The following is a 17,690-nucleotide window of genomic DNA, read 5'->3' as shown; positions in this document are numbered from 1 at the left end:
TCCCCGTGGGCCGAGCGGGCCGCGGCGGTGGCGGGCGGAACCGAGACACGTGGCGGCGTCTCACAAGCGCGGGGCGGCAGCGCGGGACGTCCGGCGGGCGGCGGACATGTCCGGTGGCGGCGGGGGAGATTTTTTGGGTTTGGACTGCGATATTTTGGAGGGGGGGCATATATTTATTGGTGGAGGGAGCTAGGAGGCTCCAAATTGAGCACAGTTTTCGGCCACATCGTGATCGAACGAACGAGATGATGGAGGAGGTTTTGGTGGGTTTTGGGCCACTTTGGAGAGGTGTTGGGCTACAACACCCACGAGGCCTTTTCGGTTCCTCAGTTAACCGTTGGAGTATCAAACGAAGTCCAAATGCCACAAAACTTGACAGGCGGTCTACCGGTAGTAAGCCAAGGCCGCTTGGCAAGTCTCGGTCCAATCCGAGAACGTTTAACACCCGCACACGAAAAGAGGTAAAAGGAGACGCCGGAGGACATAGGAGTGCCGGAATGCAAAACGGACAACGGGGAAAATGCTCGGATGCATGAAACGAACACGTATGCAAATGCAATGCACATGATGACATGATATGAGATGCATGACAAGGACAAAAGCAACATGAAGACAAAACCCAACAACGAGGAATAACGTAACTTAGTGCCGAAAATGGCAAGAGTTGGAATACAAATATGGCAAGTTACATATGGGGCGTTACAACACTCCACCACTACGAAAGGATCTCGTCCCGAGATCTAGGACTGGAAAAACTCCGGATATTCGGAATGGAGGTGGTCCTCGCATTCCCAGGTGGCTTCACGGTCAGGATGATGTGACCACTTCACTTTCAGGAATTTGATAGACTTGTTGCGAGTCTTGCGCACAGTCTCTTCAAGAATAGCAACGGGATGCTCATGATAAGATATGTCTTCTTGGAGATCAATCTCTTCGAAGTTGACGGTGCGGTCAGGAGTCTTGAAACACTTGCGGAGCTGAGACACGTGAAACACGTCGTGCACGTTTGCAAAGTTGGATGGAAGCTCAAGTTGATAGGCGAGATCGCCTCTTTTGCCAATGATCTTGAAAGGACCCACATATCTAGGGGCAAGCTTCCCTTTGATACCGAAGCGACGAGTACCTTTCATTGGAGAGACGCGGAGGTAGACATGATCTCCGATCTCGAAAGCCAAGTCACGATACTTGCTATCATATTAACTCTTCTGGCGCGATTGCGCGGCTTTGAGATTTTCACGAATCACTTTGCACATTTCTTTAGCCTTTGTGATCAAGTCATTGCCAAGAAGTTGGCGTTCACCAGTCTCTGACAAGTTAAGAGGAGTACGACACTTCCTGCCATAGAGAATCTCGAATGGGGCCTTGCCCAAACTCGCTTGGAAGCTGTTGTTGTAGGAGAACTCGGCATATGGAAGACAATCTTCCCACTTCATACCGAAAGAAATGACACAAGCCCTGAGCGTATCTTCAAGAATTTGATTGACTCGCTCGACTTGGCCACTAGTTTGAGGATGAAAAGCTGTGCTGAAGCGAATGTTGGTGCCCATAGCCTTCTGAAAGGAATCCCAGAACTTAGAGGTGAAGATTGGGAATTTGTTAATGTCCGGTTGTAGAAAACCTGAAACTTAACTTAATTAAAATGGATCAACAACGCGTGTAGCCGTCATGGTCTCTTTTTGGCGGAGTCTGGGAAGACAACACGGTCTCGTGTTATGTTTGAACATAAGTAGTCTAGGATCACTTCTTGATCATAGATTCTCGACCGTTCCTTGCCTTTCTCTTCTGACTCTCATTTGCGTATGTTAGCCACCATATATGCTAGTGCTAGCTACAGCTCCACCTCATACCTTTTCCCTACCTATTAAGCTTAAATAGTCTTGATCGCGAGGGTGTGAGATTGCTGAGTCCCCGTGACTCACAGATTACTTGCAAAACCAGATGTAGGGACCGATGATACCATTCCAGGAGATACGACTGAGCTCAAGTGGGAGTTTGATGAGGACTCAGGACAATACTATGTTTCCTTTCCATACGATCAGTAGTGGAGCCCAGTTGGGGCGATCGGGGATATTATGCATTTGGGGTTGTCTTTATTTTGGTTCCATAGTCGGACCTTGATTGTATCTGGATGATTGTAATGCTATATTTATGTTATTGTGTGAAGTGGTGGTTGTAAGCCAACTATGTACCTCTTTTCTTATTCAGTACATGGGATGTGTAAAGATTACCCCTCTTGCGACATTGCCTATAATGCGGTTATGCCTCTAAGTCGTGCTCTGACACGTGGGTATTATAGTGTATGAATGCTAAATATAAACTTGCTGGAGATAAGGGTAGAAAGCATGTTGTGTTTGCACCTGGAGATCTTGTTTGGTTACATTTGCGTAAGGATATATTTCCTAATTTGCGCAAATCAAAGCTAATGCCACGTGCCGATGGTCCTTTTAAGGTGTTAGAGAAAATAAATGATAATGTATATAAACTTGAGCTGCCTGCAGATTTTGGGGTTAGTCCCACTTTTAACATTGCAGATTTGAAGCCTTATTTGGGTGAGGAAGATGAGCTTCCATCGAGGTCGACTTCATTTCAAGAAGGGGAGGATTATGAGGACATCAATACCATTGTTACACCCACAACCCCTGCTGCTATACATACTGGGCTAATTACTAGAGCTCGCGCACGCCAATTAAATTATCAGGTACTTTCCTTTCTTGGTAATGATTCTAATGTTCATGAGAATATGATGCTGCCTAAATTGGATACATTTTTTTCCTTACAAATGAAGGGCCTGTCATGGATAAGAGGGATGAACACTTGAGCAAGACCAAGCATGGAGATGATGGCATGCGCAAGGGGATCAAGAACGGAGTTACAAGTGATGATTTCAGGACTTAGAAGCCACCATAAGGAGTGCATGAAGCCTTGGACGAAATATACAAGATGTCACATCATAAATTTCGTCCAGAGGCTATTCTAGGTGATGCATCACCTTATTATTGGGCCAGGCCCATGTATTTTCAAAATACTTAAGTGTAGGCTGTTTTTAGAGTCCGTATGTGTGGGGAAACAAGAGTTAGGGTTGGTTTCGGACCCCTCCTCCAAGGGCCACGAAATCCCCCCCCCTCTTCCTCCATATATACAACTCTTAGGGAGTTGTTTAGACTTTGGGTTTTGTTTAGATTAAAAGTTAGCCATAGCTGCAACTTCGCGTACTTCGTTTGTGTCCAACGACCATACCAAGACGTCACAGAACCCCACCTTTGATCAATAAAGCTTTCCTCGTATATTCGAAATATCCATATTGAAATCTTAGTTTCTTGCTTGTTCTTTGTTTGCCTGCAGGAAATAGACCTTCGTGGTCAGGTTGATCGTGCTCCGGCGTGGTCAATAACCTCTCGGAGTTGGTTTAGTGATTGCTAAGGTGCGACGTCCTCGCACGTTCATAGTCGGATCGTCAAAGTCAACTTCCTCCAAATCGATAGCCACCAACTCATCGAAAGACGGGACACCCTCGCCTCTATCACTCTCGCAATCTTGATTGTGCGCCGTGCATTTGTCGTTGTAGATCGAAGATTGACGCTTTGGTGATGTAGTTGTTCACGCCGTCGTTGTTGTGGAATACCGGAGAGGAAATGCCTTGCCTATCCATCACTCCAAGATAAAAATGTGAGTGGTAGAAAGAGAAGAATGAATACCAAATGTACCTTGACCGAAGTTGAAAGTGGATCAATGATCACTCCAATGTGGACAAGGAAATAGCACAATTGGTACCAATTCTTGTCGGTTTCTCACACCTACACAAATAAGGCTTTTGGTGGAGCTTAGTGAGGATAGTGGCACAAAAAATTTGATGCAAAATGTTAGCAAGAGTCAATAATGTTGAAAGAGATTCACAAATTTGCAAGTGAAACAAGTAGACCAATAGCAATATGTGGCACACGGAAACACACACACGGATAGATAAATGGGGTCATGCAACCAAGGATGAGCACATAATGTGGAATCCACGGAAAACGCTCTTTTTGCACAACTCAAGAGAGACGCTAGCACGATATCTCAATAGGCAGATACGACACTTGTGCACAACCTATAAGATGCAAAATGGATAACTTTCTATCCCAAGTATGTTATGTATGTATGGTTCCCAGTGTTTCTCACAAGGTGATCCAAGATGATCTTATATGCAATGTGGTATGATGCTATGGCTATTGCTTACGAGCTCTTTGTTCACTCTTTTGCTTAAGAGCTTATTCTTGTTTTTTTTGTATGGCCACTTTGGCACAATGCACAAACCAAGATAGCAATTGTATATATGCGGGAACAAACTTGAGGCACAAGAGATGATATGATGATACCAATATGATACGGTATATATGCAATGGGAGGTGTAGATCACTAATGTGCACAAGTAACGTTGCCGGCAATTCTCAAATGTCTAGTCTCGATAGTCAAGTGAGGCAAAATGGGCTAGGTGTTATCAACGCAATGGAAAGGGAATATACAATGGAGGGATACCATGATACCAATATGATATGGAGGTTACTGTCCGTGTCAATGATGATTGGCGGTGATCTTGATGGAGATATCAAGATGATGGAGACTCGTCCCTAAGTAGCCGAAACACCTTAGGAAACGGAAAAACCATGAACTCAAAATCTCAAACGTCAAATGTCAAAATGGTGGTAGCGGGATGCAGAAATGGAGGGAAAGGTGGTGGACTATACACGGTGTCGGAGTTGGAAGCACGGTCCCTAAGTAGCCGAAACACCTTAGGAGATACAACTCACAACACAAACAAAATTGGGGTAAGTTGGGGTGGCGGGAGTGTGAGGTGGGCAAAACTATGTGGAAGTTATGGTGGTGATGGTGGTTGATGAAGAAGCAACCATCCCTAAGTAGCATAGAAACCTTAGGAGACTCAAATCACTCCTCAAGCAACCACTAATGAGATGGGGAACAAAAATGGTTAGGTTGCGGAAGTCGGTGGTGGTATAGCAGATGATGTGCTGGAGGCCCTAGGCAAAGATGCCAAAATTCCAAAAACATTATGGAGTCAAAATATGTTGGTGGTTTTTTGTGGGAAGGGGGATGTCAAGAGCTTCAAAACGAGCTAAAGAACATCAAAATCGAAGTTCGGATGAATTAGTTATGGCCGAAACAAAAATCAGCCGAAGTCAATATCTACAGGTTACGCACGTCCGTAAAAGGACGGATGTCCGGGGACCGGACGTCCGGGTGGGCTCAGAAATCCGTAAATTTGGCTCGGGTTAGGGGTTTCGGATGTCTGGAAAAGGTCAGACGTCCGGTGTTTCCTGGGGCTCCGGACATCCGAAAAAGGTCGGTCGTCCGGTGGGTTGGGGTCAACGCGAGATGCGAGTTTCGGGATGCGATTTTGGGCGGAATTTGGGGATTTGGGGTCAAAATTGAGGAGATTTCGTGGATGAAAGATGGGGAAACTTGGGGAGATGCTAGATCCACTTGAAACCAAGCAAATCCATGGATAAAATCCAACAAAAGTTCGTGTTGTAGGGCAAAACCCTAGAGGGGATCTTTTCACACTTGGAGGGGGAAAAGAGGAAGAACACTCAAGAGCACAAGAAACAGAACACTCAAACAAACCCAAATATCACATCCACTAGAGTAGCACACATGAGATCCACCAGATTACATGAACAATTCAAGGAAAATAGCAGTAGGTAAGTTCTTCCCACTAGGTGAGGTCTTGATCTTGATGTTCTCCAAGAGGAGGGCTTGATAATCCAAAGGATTCTTCCCAAGAGGGGTCTAGATCTCCAAGAGGAGGGGATACAAGGAGCAAAGCTCACAAATGTCTCACATATACTTTGCTACCCCTAACAAATGGTCTAGGTACGGAATATATAGGTAGGTGGATGGAGGGGACGAAGAGGAGGCCCAACAGCAGCTCGCAGCCGTCCATCCTGATGGGCCCGTGTGCACGAGGTAAGTTGGGCCCGTGCACACGGGGTCCCGTGGGCACGGTACATGCCCGTGCACACGGGGTGCTCCAGCGCCAGCTCCCTGTGTAGCCCGTGGACACGGGGTCTCGGGGGGCCCGTGCGCACGGGGTCACCTGGGACTTCTTGTCCAGCTCCTGTCGTGCTTCTCCTTCTTCCTCGTGTCCTTGTGGTGCTTCTCCTACTCCTTTGCGGTGTTCCTCACCAACTTGTGGTCGTTGGTCTTCGTATATAAGGACACATAGAGCACTTTGGTGAGGTAGCAAGCAATGCCAATGGATATTCATGATATTCTTGAAGAAGAACGGGTTCACCCTAATTCCGGTAGGTCCACTTGGAGCTTGATGTTCTATGAAGGTGTACATGGTTATGTCCATAGGATGCTCCGCATCATCCCCTCCTCCTTGGGAAAGATCCGACCATGGATCAAAATCCAAATCACCATGGAAAAGAGATGATGGTGTCGTGCAGAAGTGGACGGTCACCAAGCATTCGTCATCTTGTAGTTCCAAATGTGCACTCTCCAATGTCGCATCGTCTTGTGATTCCTTCAAAAGGTGCACGAACAACAAACACTTGGAAAAACTAATGTGGTTAGCATTAGTGCAAAACCAAGCATTCAAGTGGTGATTCACCGAACAAGTGTCATCCTCATGCCTAGCATATGGTGTAATAAAGGATTGTGACATGGCACGAAAGCACATAAATTGAGCGAAATCAAGGACATCATGGAAAAAAGCATGTAAATGTGAGGTAGCGATGCAAATATGTGTGTCAAGAGAATAAGCATCTTCCTCAAACTCATAGAAAGCATGCATAAGGCGCTCAACAAATGGTCTATGGTATGCATATGAAGCATTCACAACACCAAATATAATGAGATGTCTAAACACATGGGGCAAGTGCAGGACAATCCAAGCATGTGCATATGGTGTAGTGAAGATATCATGGCACTCAACACAAAGGAAATAGTAATTGTTCAATATGTGTGAGGCAAGCAAGTCAATCATGTGGTGCAAGCTAGTAGTGTGAAGATGCAACATACTAGTAGGAATCATGCAAGCATGTCATGTGTGCAAATGGTCGGCATGAATAATTCACATGACATAGCACAAGCATGAAGCAAGATATGATGAAGCTATCATCATTGTATTGGCGAGAGGCCATGTGTAGATAGCAAAGGGACATCATGACTCTCCCAACACAACAAGCATGAATAGCATGAGGCACATGATAAACATGGCAATAGCAACAAGGATCTCCACCAACCATGCAAATACACATAGAAGTAGTATAATGGTGAATCACATGTAAGTGCAAGCAAGGGTCACAATTGCATGGAAAAGGCATGGAAAGAGGCATATCATGCAAAGTGAACACGAGAAAATGGGCATAACATAACAAGTGATATATAACCCAAAGCCGTGTGAGAGCCAAGTAGAAGAGATGCGTGTAGTCGTTGCGCGAAGAGAATGGGAGGAAGGACAATCCACGGGATCCCAAATCATCGTTGCTCTCAAGAGCTCGTTTCTTCAACTCTTGGGATTGCGAGGTTGACGAGTATACATGAGTACCTACACACAACAAAAACAAAGGGAAAATTGTGTGTGCGTGGTAGATGTACACATCATCCATCATGATGCGCATGTGCTTGTGTTGGTTAGCACAAAATATCCAATGCTCAAATAAATGAGATGCGTGATAGAGAAACATGTCATCCATCATGATGGGTTTGTTGTTATGTATAGCATAATGGAGACTCAAGATGTGTAATGAATCATGGTAAATATCTGGAGCATTGTCATTCATGGAATGCATAAGGTGTACACAATCATGGGAATCATGCAAAGTATGGAATGCATCAAAATCTCCTAATATGTATGAGGAAACTATGGGGGTCTGCTCATGATCATTAGTGGAAACATCACATGGAGAATATTGACAACATCCAAAACAATGCATATGCGCAATAATGTGATCATGGCATGGCATAGTGGATGAATTGCACAAATCATTTAAAGGAAGCATGGCAATATCATCACAAGAGAAACACAATCCAATAACCATCATCTCATTATCTATGCCATATGTGCAAATAAGATTTATTTTAATGGGGCATGCATAGCTACTATGTTGAGATTGAAATGATGCAATATGGGATATCTCACTCATAGCATATGACAAGGTTAAAGGATTGTCAAACATGATGTGACCAAAAGAATTTTCACATGGTATCCTATGGAGCATAGCATCACAACTAGGCAACTCAACATGCTCATCATCAGATTCATCACAAAATAGGTAAGTCATGCCATGATGAAGTCGCACTAGCATGAAGTATGGTAATAGGTGTGTCAACATCATGGAAGCAATCATTGTGAGAATAGTCCACTAGTGGGACAAGTGAAGCACCATCACCTATGTTACCTTTGGAGCTCCAATCATGTGGTGTAGGTGAAGTGTCCAAGACCGAGTCGTGGTCATCTTCATCGTGATGGAACCATGTGGGGGTGCATCATATTACCATGGCCATCGCCGTCATTGTTGGAGGTATGGACTCATCGAGGGTAGGCATGTCGTCACGTGGGAGACCTAGCACCAAAGAAGAAAGCACACTCGGAGTAGAGGTTAAGTCATTAGAAATCATAGTGGCCTCACATGCCGTATCAACTAACTCACTCACTCCCGGTAAGATGCTCTCACTCATATGGTTGGTGGATTCACTCAAATGGCTCTCAACCTCACAAAGGATGTGTGGCATAAACTCATGTGTGGGACTAGTGGTGGTCACACTCATCCTCTTATAGGAAATGCTCTCAATGTCACATATGGTGTAATCACTCATATCACTCATGGTGGGGTGGCTCTCCTCACATGGGAAATGGGGCATCTCGTCATATGTGGGTGTCGGAGAGATGTAGGTCCAAATGTCTCCATGCTCAATCATGTCGTGGTCGTAGCCATGGATGAAGGCGAGGATGGCACATCATCACTCTCCTCCAAGACCAAAGATAAGGTCTCATGTACGGTGTCGTAGCTAGAATCGGAGTATGAGTCCCAATGGGGTGGCGTCTTCGTGTTGTTGAAGAGGTTCGCGCTCGTCGCCGTTGTTGAAGGGGATGGACCTTGCTCGACTGGCTTGTCATCGTCTTGTATGAAGTCCATATAATGTGGGACCTCGTAGCTCATCTCCATGACCGAAGGGAAGTTCCCATGCTTGGACGTCTTCCATGAGGGGCTTCCGAAGATGGATGTGTCGCCCTCGCTCGTGGGTGATCGCCTTGGACTCGATGATGTCGAAGTAGGTGTACTCGTGGGAAGTAGGCGAAGATGCCATACGTCCAAAGGCGAAGATGCCTTGATAGCACTTGGCGAAGATGCCACAATTGTTGAAGAGGCCACAACTTTGTTGTTGATGTTGTGGTTCTGTAAGGCCTGTGCGCATGAGGGCGTTGGAGGCCGTGTGCACGGGGGTCCAAGGCCCGTGTGCACGGGGGTGGAAGATAAGCCATCTCTCGTCCCGAAGGTCGCTCTTCATGGTCTTGTCCATGGTCTTGGTGGTCGCCTCAAAGATGATGATGGTGCCGCGTGGTACTTGCATCGCATGGCTGTAACAAAGACTTGCGACTTAAACGTCTCTGCCGTGAAGATGAAGAAGAGGAAGAAGACTTGTGGTTGGCCCACACGTGTCGGATGTCATCCAATTGTGCATCCAACTTGGTTTCATTGCAGTCCCTTGTTCATGCTTCGCATTGGTGAATATCAACAGCGAGTCGCTCAATGCCTCGCATTGCTTGTTGTGGTCCAAAGATGGGCATTTTGGTGATGTAGTCGTGATCACCTTCTTGCTCCTCGAAAAGCGGGTTCATCGACGAAGTTGGCCTATCCATCATAACCAAGTGGAGTGAGTAGGAAAATGAGAGAACAATACCGAAGTTACCTTTTCCAAGGATTGAGGATGTAACAAGTGTCACTCAATGTAATGCCACAATAGTAGAATTGGAACTGGGTTTGTTTCTCACACCTACAAGTAGAAGATTATGGTGGAGCTCGGTGAGGATAGTGGAACAAAATTTTGATGCAAATTGTTAGCAAGAGTCAATAATGTTGGAAAAGATTCACAAATCCGCAAGTGAAACAAGTAGATAAATGGGGTCGTGCAACCAAGGAATGAGCACAAAATGTGGAATCCACGGAAAACGCTCGTGTTGCACAAGTTCTCGTGTTGTACATATTTTCATCAATGTACATATTGTGATCAGTATAATAAAGTCGGCATCCCTAATAACTGAGGGCCTCTATCATTTCATTTCTGAGTATCTGAGTCTTTATTGTCCGTTCATAAGATCACTTGGGGGCTTCCTGCTCATAGAGCATAGCTGTAACTACCCGCTTGATCCGACTTACACGCCTTGTTACAAATTACATGGGGGCTTCCTACTCATTGAGCATAGTTGTGACTACCCTCTTGATCCGACTTACATGCCTTGTTACAAATTACATGGGGGCTTCCTACTAATTGAGCATAGCTGTAACAACCATTTTGATCCGACTTATACGCCTTGTTGCAAATGACTTCGGGGCTTCCTGCCCAAGTTAAAAGGTTACCAAAGAGAACTTGTTGCAGTGTGCAGTTCAAACATGGTATCCTTCCTTGATGGATTATTATGGGTTAATTGGGGGCTTCCTGTTTGATGAACATAGCTTTGTTTACCCTCATGATCGGCCCGCATTCCATGTGTACTCACCAAATTCTGGGTTATCCTGTCCGTGTCCTTGTCACTCCACCTAGGTAATCATGGAATGACCCGCCCTACTCTCAACAGTCAATCTTGTAAAAGACCTTGAACTTGTCGAGGTTAAAGCGGCGGTTGGTCATGTGAGGGCCGACTTACAGAGTTGAATGAAGGATTAACTTAGTGGTTGTGCTGCCCATGAAAATGCTTGAAATTTCAGCTTGCCGCCCTATGAAAAGCCTTGTTTTTTTGATTTGTTATTGTCTGAACATTTTTTTGGGTTCATATCCTTGTTCCATATTAACATATGGTTTAAAAACAATTCAGGCCATGTAGCCTTAATATTTGTGACTCATGTTTGAGCATATTTGGAGTTTTCATAACCCGTACTGGCTTTGGACGCTAAGTTGCGAGTATAGTTTGATTGTGCAGTTGGAATTATGCGCTTATGAATACTTGGGTTGTCACCCTCACTGGATGGGGCGATATAAGCCGGCAATTTGAGCCAATCTTCCAGGTATGTTTGTAAATTGTGGGATGAATAGGCGAGGTTTGATAACCCGCCCTGGTTACAGACTTTAAAGTCACCAGAAAGTTTTTATATGGGACATCATGACCTACCCTGGCGTGAACCACCAGGGAACATCTTATCTACTTGTGTGGAGAGAATATGATAATATGACCTACGTCATTGATAATATTATGAGCATAAGGAGCAGATCTTCAACATTAGATCAGCGGTTTAAAGTATTATACAAATAAACATGCACGATGGCATGGCAGATCATTGTTTTTGGCTAGCCTATTACAAGGCGTCGGACGACACAAAAAGAATAAGTGTTTTTCTGCGCACAAATTCTATGTGGCAGTTTGCAAACCGTCCCTTTACTCAGTTCTCTTGGTCCTGGCGGGTTGCGGATTCCGGGTCATCCACACCTAAGTCCTTTTGCTACGGCATCTGCCGTGTTAAGTCCAAGACATAAATGTTATCGTGAATATGGTTAGTTCATACACTTTGCTGAAAACCTGAACAATGGTTAGGCATATTTACAACAAGATCAAACAGAGTTTGTAAAAGATTTTCTTTGTCATGTTGATTTTGTTAACTGAATTGCCTGAGGACAAGCAATGAGCTAAGCTTGGGGAGTTGATATGTCTCTGTCGTATCTACTTTTCCAAACACTTTTGCCCTGGTTTTGGACTCTAATTTGCATGATTTGAATGAAACTAACCCAGACTGATGTTGTTTTTAGCAGAATTGCCATGGTGTGGTTTTTGTGCAGAAAGCAAAGTTCTCAGATTGCCCTACAAATTTATGAAGAATTTTTGTGGAATATATAAAAAATACTGGTGGAAGAATATACTAGAAGGGGACACCCAGGAACCACAAGCTCAAGGGCATGCCCTGCAGGCTTGTGGGCCCCCTGGACCTCCGGCCACTCTAACTCCAACTCCATATATACCAATTCGCCAAGAAAAAAATCAAAGAGAAGGATTCATCACGTTTTACGACATGGAGCTACCGCCACCTCCTGTTCTTCATCGGGAGGGATGATCTGGAGTCCTTTTGGGGCTCTAGAGGGTGGAATCCCATGCCGTCATCATCAACAACCTTCCTTCACCGCCAATTTCATGATGCTCACTTCTGAGAGTGAGTAATTCCTTCGTAGGCTTGCTGGACGGTGATGGGTTGGATGAAATTTACCATGTAATCGAGTTAGTTTTGTTAGGGCTTGATCCCTAGTATCCACTATGTTCTGAGATTGATGTTGCTATTACTTTGCTATGCTTACTACTTGTCACTAGGGCCCGAGTGCCATGATTTCAGATCTGAACCTATTATGTTTTCATGAATATATGTGTGTTCTTGATCTTATCTTGCAAGTTATACACACCTATTACGATTTATGATCCGCATACCCCAAGGTGACAACAATTGGGATTCTTTCCGGTGATTACCTTAGTTTGAGGAGTTCATGTATTTCACTGAGTGCAAATGCTTTGTTCCAGTTGTCTATTAAAAGGAGGCCTTAATACACCTTAGTTTCCTTATGTCATGCTACCACGGGAGGGTAGGACAAAAGATTTCATGCAAGTTCTTTTCCATAAGCATGCATCACTATGTACGGAATACATGCCTACATTACATTGATGAATTGGAGCTAGTTTTGTTTCGCTCTAGGTTATAACTGCTACATGATGAATATCATCAAACTCAATTATCCATCACCGATCCAATGCCTACACTTTTCATATATTGATCTTTCCTACGTTACTTTCATCATTGTCGCTTTTATGATCACTACAAAACTGCTACTATTACTATTGCTACTGTTACTGTTACTATCAAACTAGCATACTACTTTGCTACTGATCACCTTGCTACAGATATTAAGTCTTCCAGGTGTGGTTGAATTGACAACTCAACTCGTAATACTTGCGAATATTCTTTGGCTCCCCTTGTGTCGAATCAATAAATTTGGGTTGAATACTCTACCCTCAAAAACTGTTGTGGTCCCCTATACTTGTGGGTTATTAGCAACCACAAAGTTCTTCGAAGGACTAGTTTGCCATTTTGGTGTGCCCAACTGGGTGATCACTGACAATGGCACGTAGATCACGAGTCATGCCTTCATGCAATGCTGTCAAGTCATTAGTAGCAAAATATGTTTTGCATTAGTTGCTAACCCAAGAAGAAATGACCAGGTCGAGAGGACAAATAGTAAAGTGTTGCGAGGACTCAAGACAAGAACATTTGATAGGCCACGCAAGTGTGGAAGTGGCTGGATCAATGAGTTGCCAGCGATTCTTTGGTCACTCATAATGACACCAAGTCGAGCCACCGGTGAGACACCCTTCTCCCTACTCTATAGTGCAGAAGCAGTGCTCCCCACAGAACTCACATACTGGTCACCTTGAGTGCGAGATTTTGACGAAGCTGAGCAAGAGCAAATGTGTCATGATGATGGCATGCTCCTCGAGGAAGATCGTCCCTGGGCTGTTGTGCATGCTGCATGCTACCAGCAATCTTTGGGCTGCTATCATAGTCACAAAATGCATGCCCGGAGCTTTGAGGAATGTGACCTCGTTCTTCGTCGGATTCAATCTGCAAAGGGATCAAACAAGTTGACACCAAAGTGGGAAGGCCCTTACCGGGTAGCATGAGTCGCCAGACCCGGCGTAGTCCATCTAGAGACCAAAGATGACACTTCAGTGCATAACTCATGGAATATTGAGCATCTTCGCGAATTCTACCCGTAAGGTGCGGTTACTGGGCATCTAGGCAACCTCTTTTGTACAAGTTTGTCGACAAGACATGTAATCCTCTGTACTAAGGCAGGCGCAGACCCTATGCATAGTGAAATAAAGATAAGTGTTTCACAACCCTTTGTGAAATACATATATATCTGTACAGGTTGTATGTAGGGTTGTGTTACATTTTTCCTTGTACAAAATGTTTAACGAACCGTCAAGGTTTCCAGCCTCCTCTTTGCTCTTTTTATTTTCTCAAAGGACAGAAGGTTCCTCACATGAAAGTATCCCGGGGGGAGTGTGATAGCCTGGCTTATTAGGGATGATAGACTACTCATATCAATAAGGAATTACTTCTTTTCTGGGAGCCCATTCGGAAAGAACTCCAAAGTTAAGCATGCTCAGCTTGGAGTAGTTTCAGGATGGGTGACCGATCGGGAAGTTGCTCCCGGGTGCGCACGAGTGAGGACAAAGTGTGCAGAAAAGACTAGTATTGATCTGTGGGGCCAGTCTAGATCCCGCCAGGAGTAACGACCACCGGCAGGTGTGTCCGGGGCGTTACAAGTTGGTATCAGAGCCGACCCTCATGGTTACACGGATGTTTGCGGAAAGGTGCGCGGTCATGTTGTTCATGACGTTTGTGACCCGTCATGGCACACGGCATGGCACATGTACCGGACTGGATGCACATACGTATGTTCCAAGAGGGAATATTCATGTGGCCCAACGAGGACGTCGGTTCCTCTGAGTGGGGGTGTATGTCATAGCCTGGCTTATGAGGGATGATAGACTACTCATATCAATAAGGAATTCCTTCTTTTCCGGGAGCCCATTCGGAAAGAACTCCAAAGTTAAGCGTGCTCAGCTTGGAGTAGTTTCAGGATGGGTGATCGACCGGGAAGTTGCTCCCGGGTGCGCACGAGTGAGGACAAAGTGCACAGAAAAAACTAGTATTGATCTGTGGGGCCAGTCTAGATCCCGCCAGGAGTAACGACCACCGGCAGGTATGTCTGGGGCATTACAGGGAGTGACGGTATGGATGCCACAAGTGACGTTCAAGTTATCATTTTGCGACAAGAAGTGCAACAAAGAAAAGCTAAGTTGAAAACTTTGAAATAGATTCTTTGTTGTAGTTGCATTTCTTCTTTGAACAATTTTGGCCTTTGTATGATAAAATTGCACGCTAAGGAACCTTGTCATAACCAGTCGCGCTCTTAGTTTGTTTCGACTTCGCACGACCACTTATGTAGCTGCGCTATGACCGTCAAGTGTGACCTTGCCAGCAGCGGCACTTCCAGCAGGCTGCTAAGGACCTATTCATTAAGACCTCGCGGCAAGAGTGTGCACACTGGCAAGTTTCCGGCAATCGTAGGGTACAAAAATCATGCAAAGACAAAATAAGACAAGGGAGATAGTACACATCCATCCATCAGAGAGCAAGTTATTACATCACAAGCCAAATGCAGTTCTAACTTAAGATATATCTATCTTTTACATGAACTGCACTTGTAGCCAAATAGCACGAGGAAAGGGCTAGTGCCTATGTTGGCCTCAGTCCTAGGGATTTCAGTGACCTTGTTGGCAAATGGCGCGATGAGCTCTTTGGCAGCGTTGTTGTCCGCTCCCTGCGGCAGGCTCTGGAAGGCCATGGAGATGTCGATGTCAGGATTTAGGTAGACAAGTTTAACGAGTATCTTGAAGAGCATGTCCCACAAAGCCTGTGGGACTTAGTGGCAAGATGTACTGCTCGAGCCTCCTGTTGATTTTCCAACGCCTCGACTAGACTTTTGAATAATACACTAAGCCTGGTGCCGGCGGTGTCCCATTCATTGGTGGAGAAGCGAAATTCTGGCAAGCCCATGGCAGATAACTATATTGTGAGGTTTTTCACGGTCACCACAAGACGGTTAGTCCAAACTTTGTAGCCGCCCTTGAGCTCATTGAAGGAGTCCACAACACCCTTAAGCAAGGCCTTCTTGTTTTGGAGAATGACGATGAAACAAACCCTGGGTCCGTTGCCCAGACTGTGCACATGCGCAAGAACAAGATTTCAGCACCAAGATCAGATTGGAGCACGACAAATCAGTTCTTTGAAGGCTCAAAGTGTTGATCAAGAAGACCAAGAATAGCCAAAGAGGCAAGATACAACTTTGAGAAGAACCTCCCTTGCTGGGCAGCCGAGCCTGGGGAGGATGGGATTACCCCTGGAAGCAAGCCCCCAAATCATCCCGGCAGGCCTACTAGGACTTACGGAGGCAAACTGCTCCATCGCTCCACCTCACGAGCGACACAAGTCATCGATTAGTGTGGTGTAAATCCGCAAAGTGACTAAGTGGCTGTTCTTTGCCACATGTCGACCACTTCCTACAGAAATACCTCCAAGCCACACCCATCCTGAGACGTGTCTAACAAGCAAGCGCGAAACTAGCAAAACACACCGGTGGGGCCTGCCGGGCGAGCTGTGATGTGACATTGAGTAGTGCGTTTAATGTGCTCTGTCACCCTGCAGAGTTAGATATTATAGCACTGTTTGAAATCTAATCAGTATGTAAAGATTGATTTGCCACTGCGGTGACCCCATTATCTATAAAAAGAGGCCCATGGTAACTGTAGAAAGGATTCAGACACCCGCACACTCATACACGTGTAGCTCCTTGATACGTCTCCAATGTATCTATAATATTTGATTGTTCCATGCTGTTATATTATCAATATTGGATGTTTTATAATCATTTTATATCATTTTTTGGTACTAACCTATTGACATAGTGCCAAGTGCCAAGTGCCAGTTGTTGTTTTCTGCATATTTTTTACATCGCAGATAATCAATGCCAAACAGAGTCCAAACGCAGCGAAACTTTTTGTGGATTGTTTGGACCAGAAGACAACCAACGGGCCGAAGAAGCACCTGGGGGCTGCTCCGAGGGGAGCACAATGCACCAGAGCGCGCCTGGAGGCCCAGGCGCGCCCTAGTGGGTTGTGCCCACCTCGGTTGCCCCCCGGACCACCACTTTACTCTATTAATATTTCAATATTTCAAAAACCCTACGGGAGTCGACGACAAATCAATTCCAGCCGCTGCAGAGTCCAGAACCACCAAATCCAATGTAGACACCATCATGGAGGGGTTCACCACTTCCATTGGTGCCTCTCTGGTGATGTGTGAGTAGTTCTTTGTAGACCTTCAGGTCTGTAGTTAGTAGCTATATGGCTTCCTCTCTCTCATTTGATTCTCAATTCAATGGTCTCTTGGAGATCCATATTATGTGACTCTTTTGCGGTGTGTTTGTTTGGATCCGATGAACTTTGAGTTTATGATCAGATCTATCTCTTTTTACCCATGAAAGTTATTTGAGTTTCTTTGATCTCTTATATGCATGACTTCTTATAGCCTCATATTTCTTCTCCCATATTTGGGTTTTGTTTGGCCAACTTGATCTATTTATCTTGCAATGGGAAGAGATGCTTTGTAGTGGGTTCGATCTTACGGTTCTTGATCCCAGTGACAGAAGGGAACCGACACGTATGTATCGTTGCTACTAGGGATAAAAAATGGGGTCTATTTCTACATAAATAGATCTTGTCTACATCATGTCATCTTCTTATTGCATTACTCCTTTTGTCCATTAACTTAATACACTAGATGCATGTTGGATAGCAATCGATGTGTGGACTAATAGTAGTAGATGCAGGCAGGAGTCGGTCTACTAATCTTGGACGTGATGCC

This window comes from Triticum dicoccoides, chromosome 4A (assembly GCF_002162155.2).
Source record: "Triticum dicoccoides isolate Atlit2015 ecotype Zavitan chromosome 4A, WEW_v2.0, whole genome shotgun sequence".
Classification (NCBI taxonomy): Eukaryota; Viridiplantae; Streptophyta; class Magnoliopsida; order Poales; family Poaceae; genus Triticum; species Triticum dicoccoides.
This window is presented reverse-complemented; position numbering follows the sequence as displayed.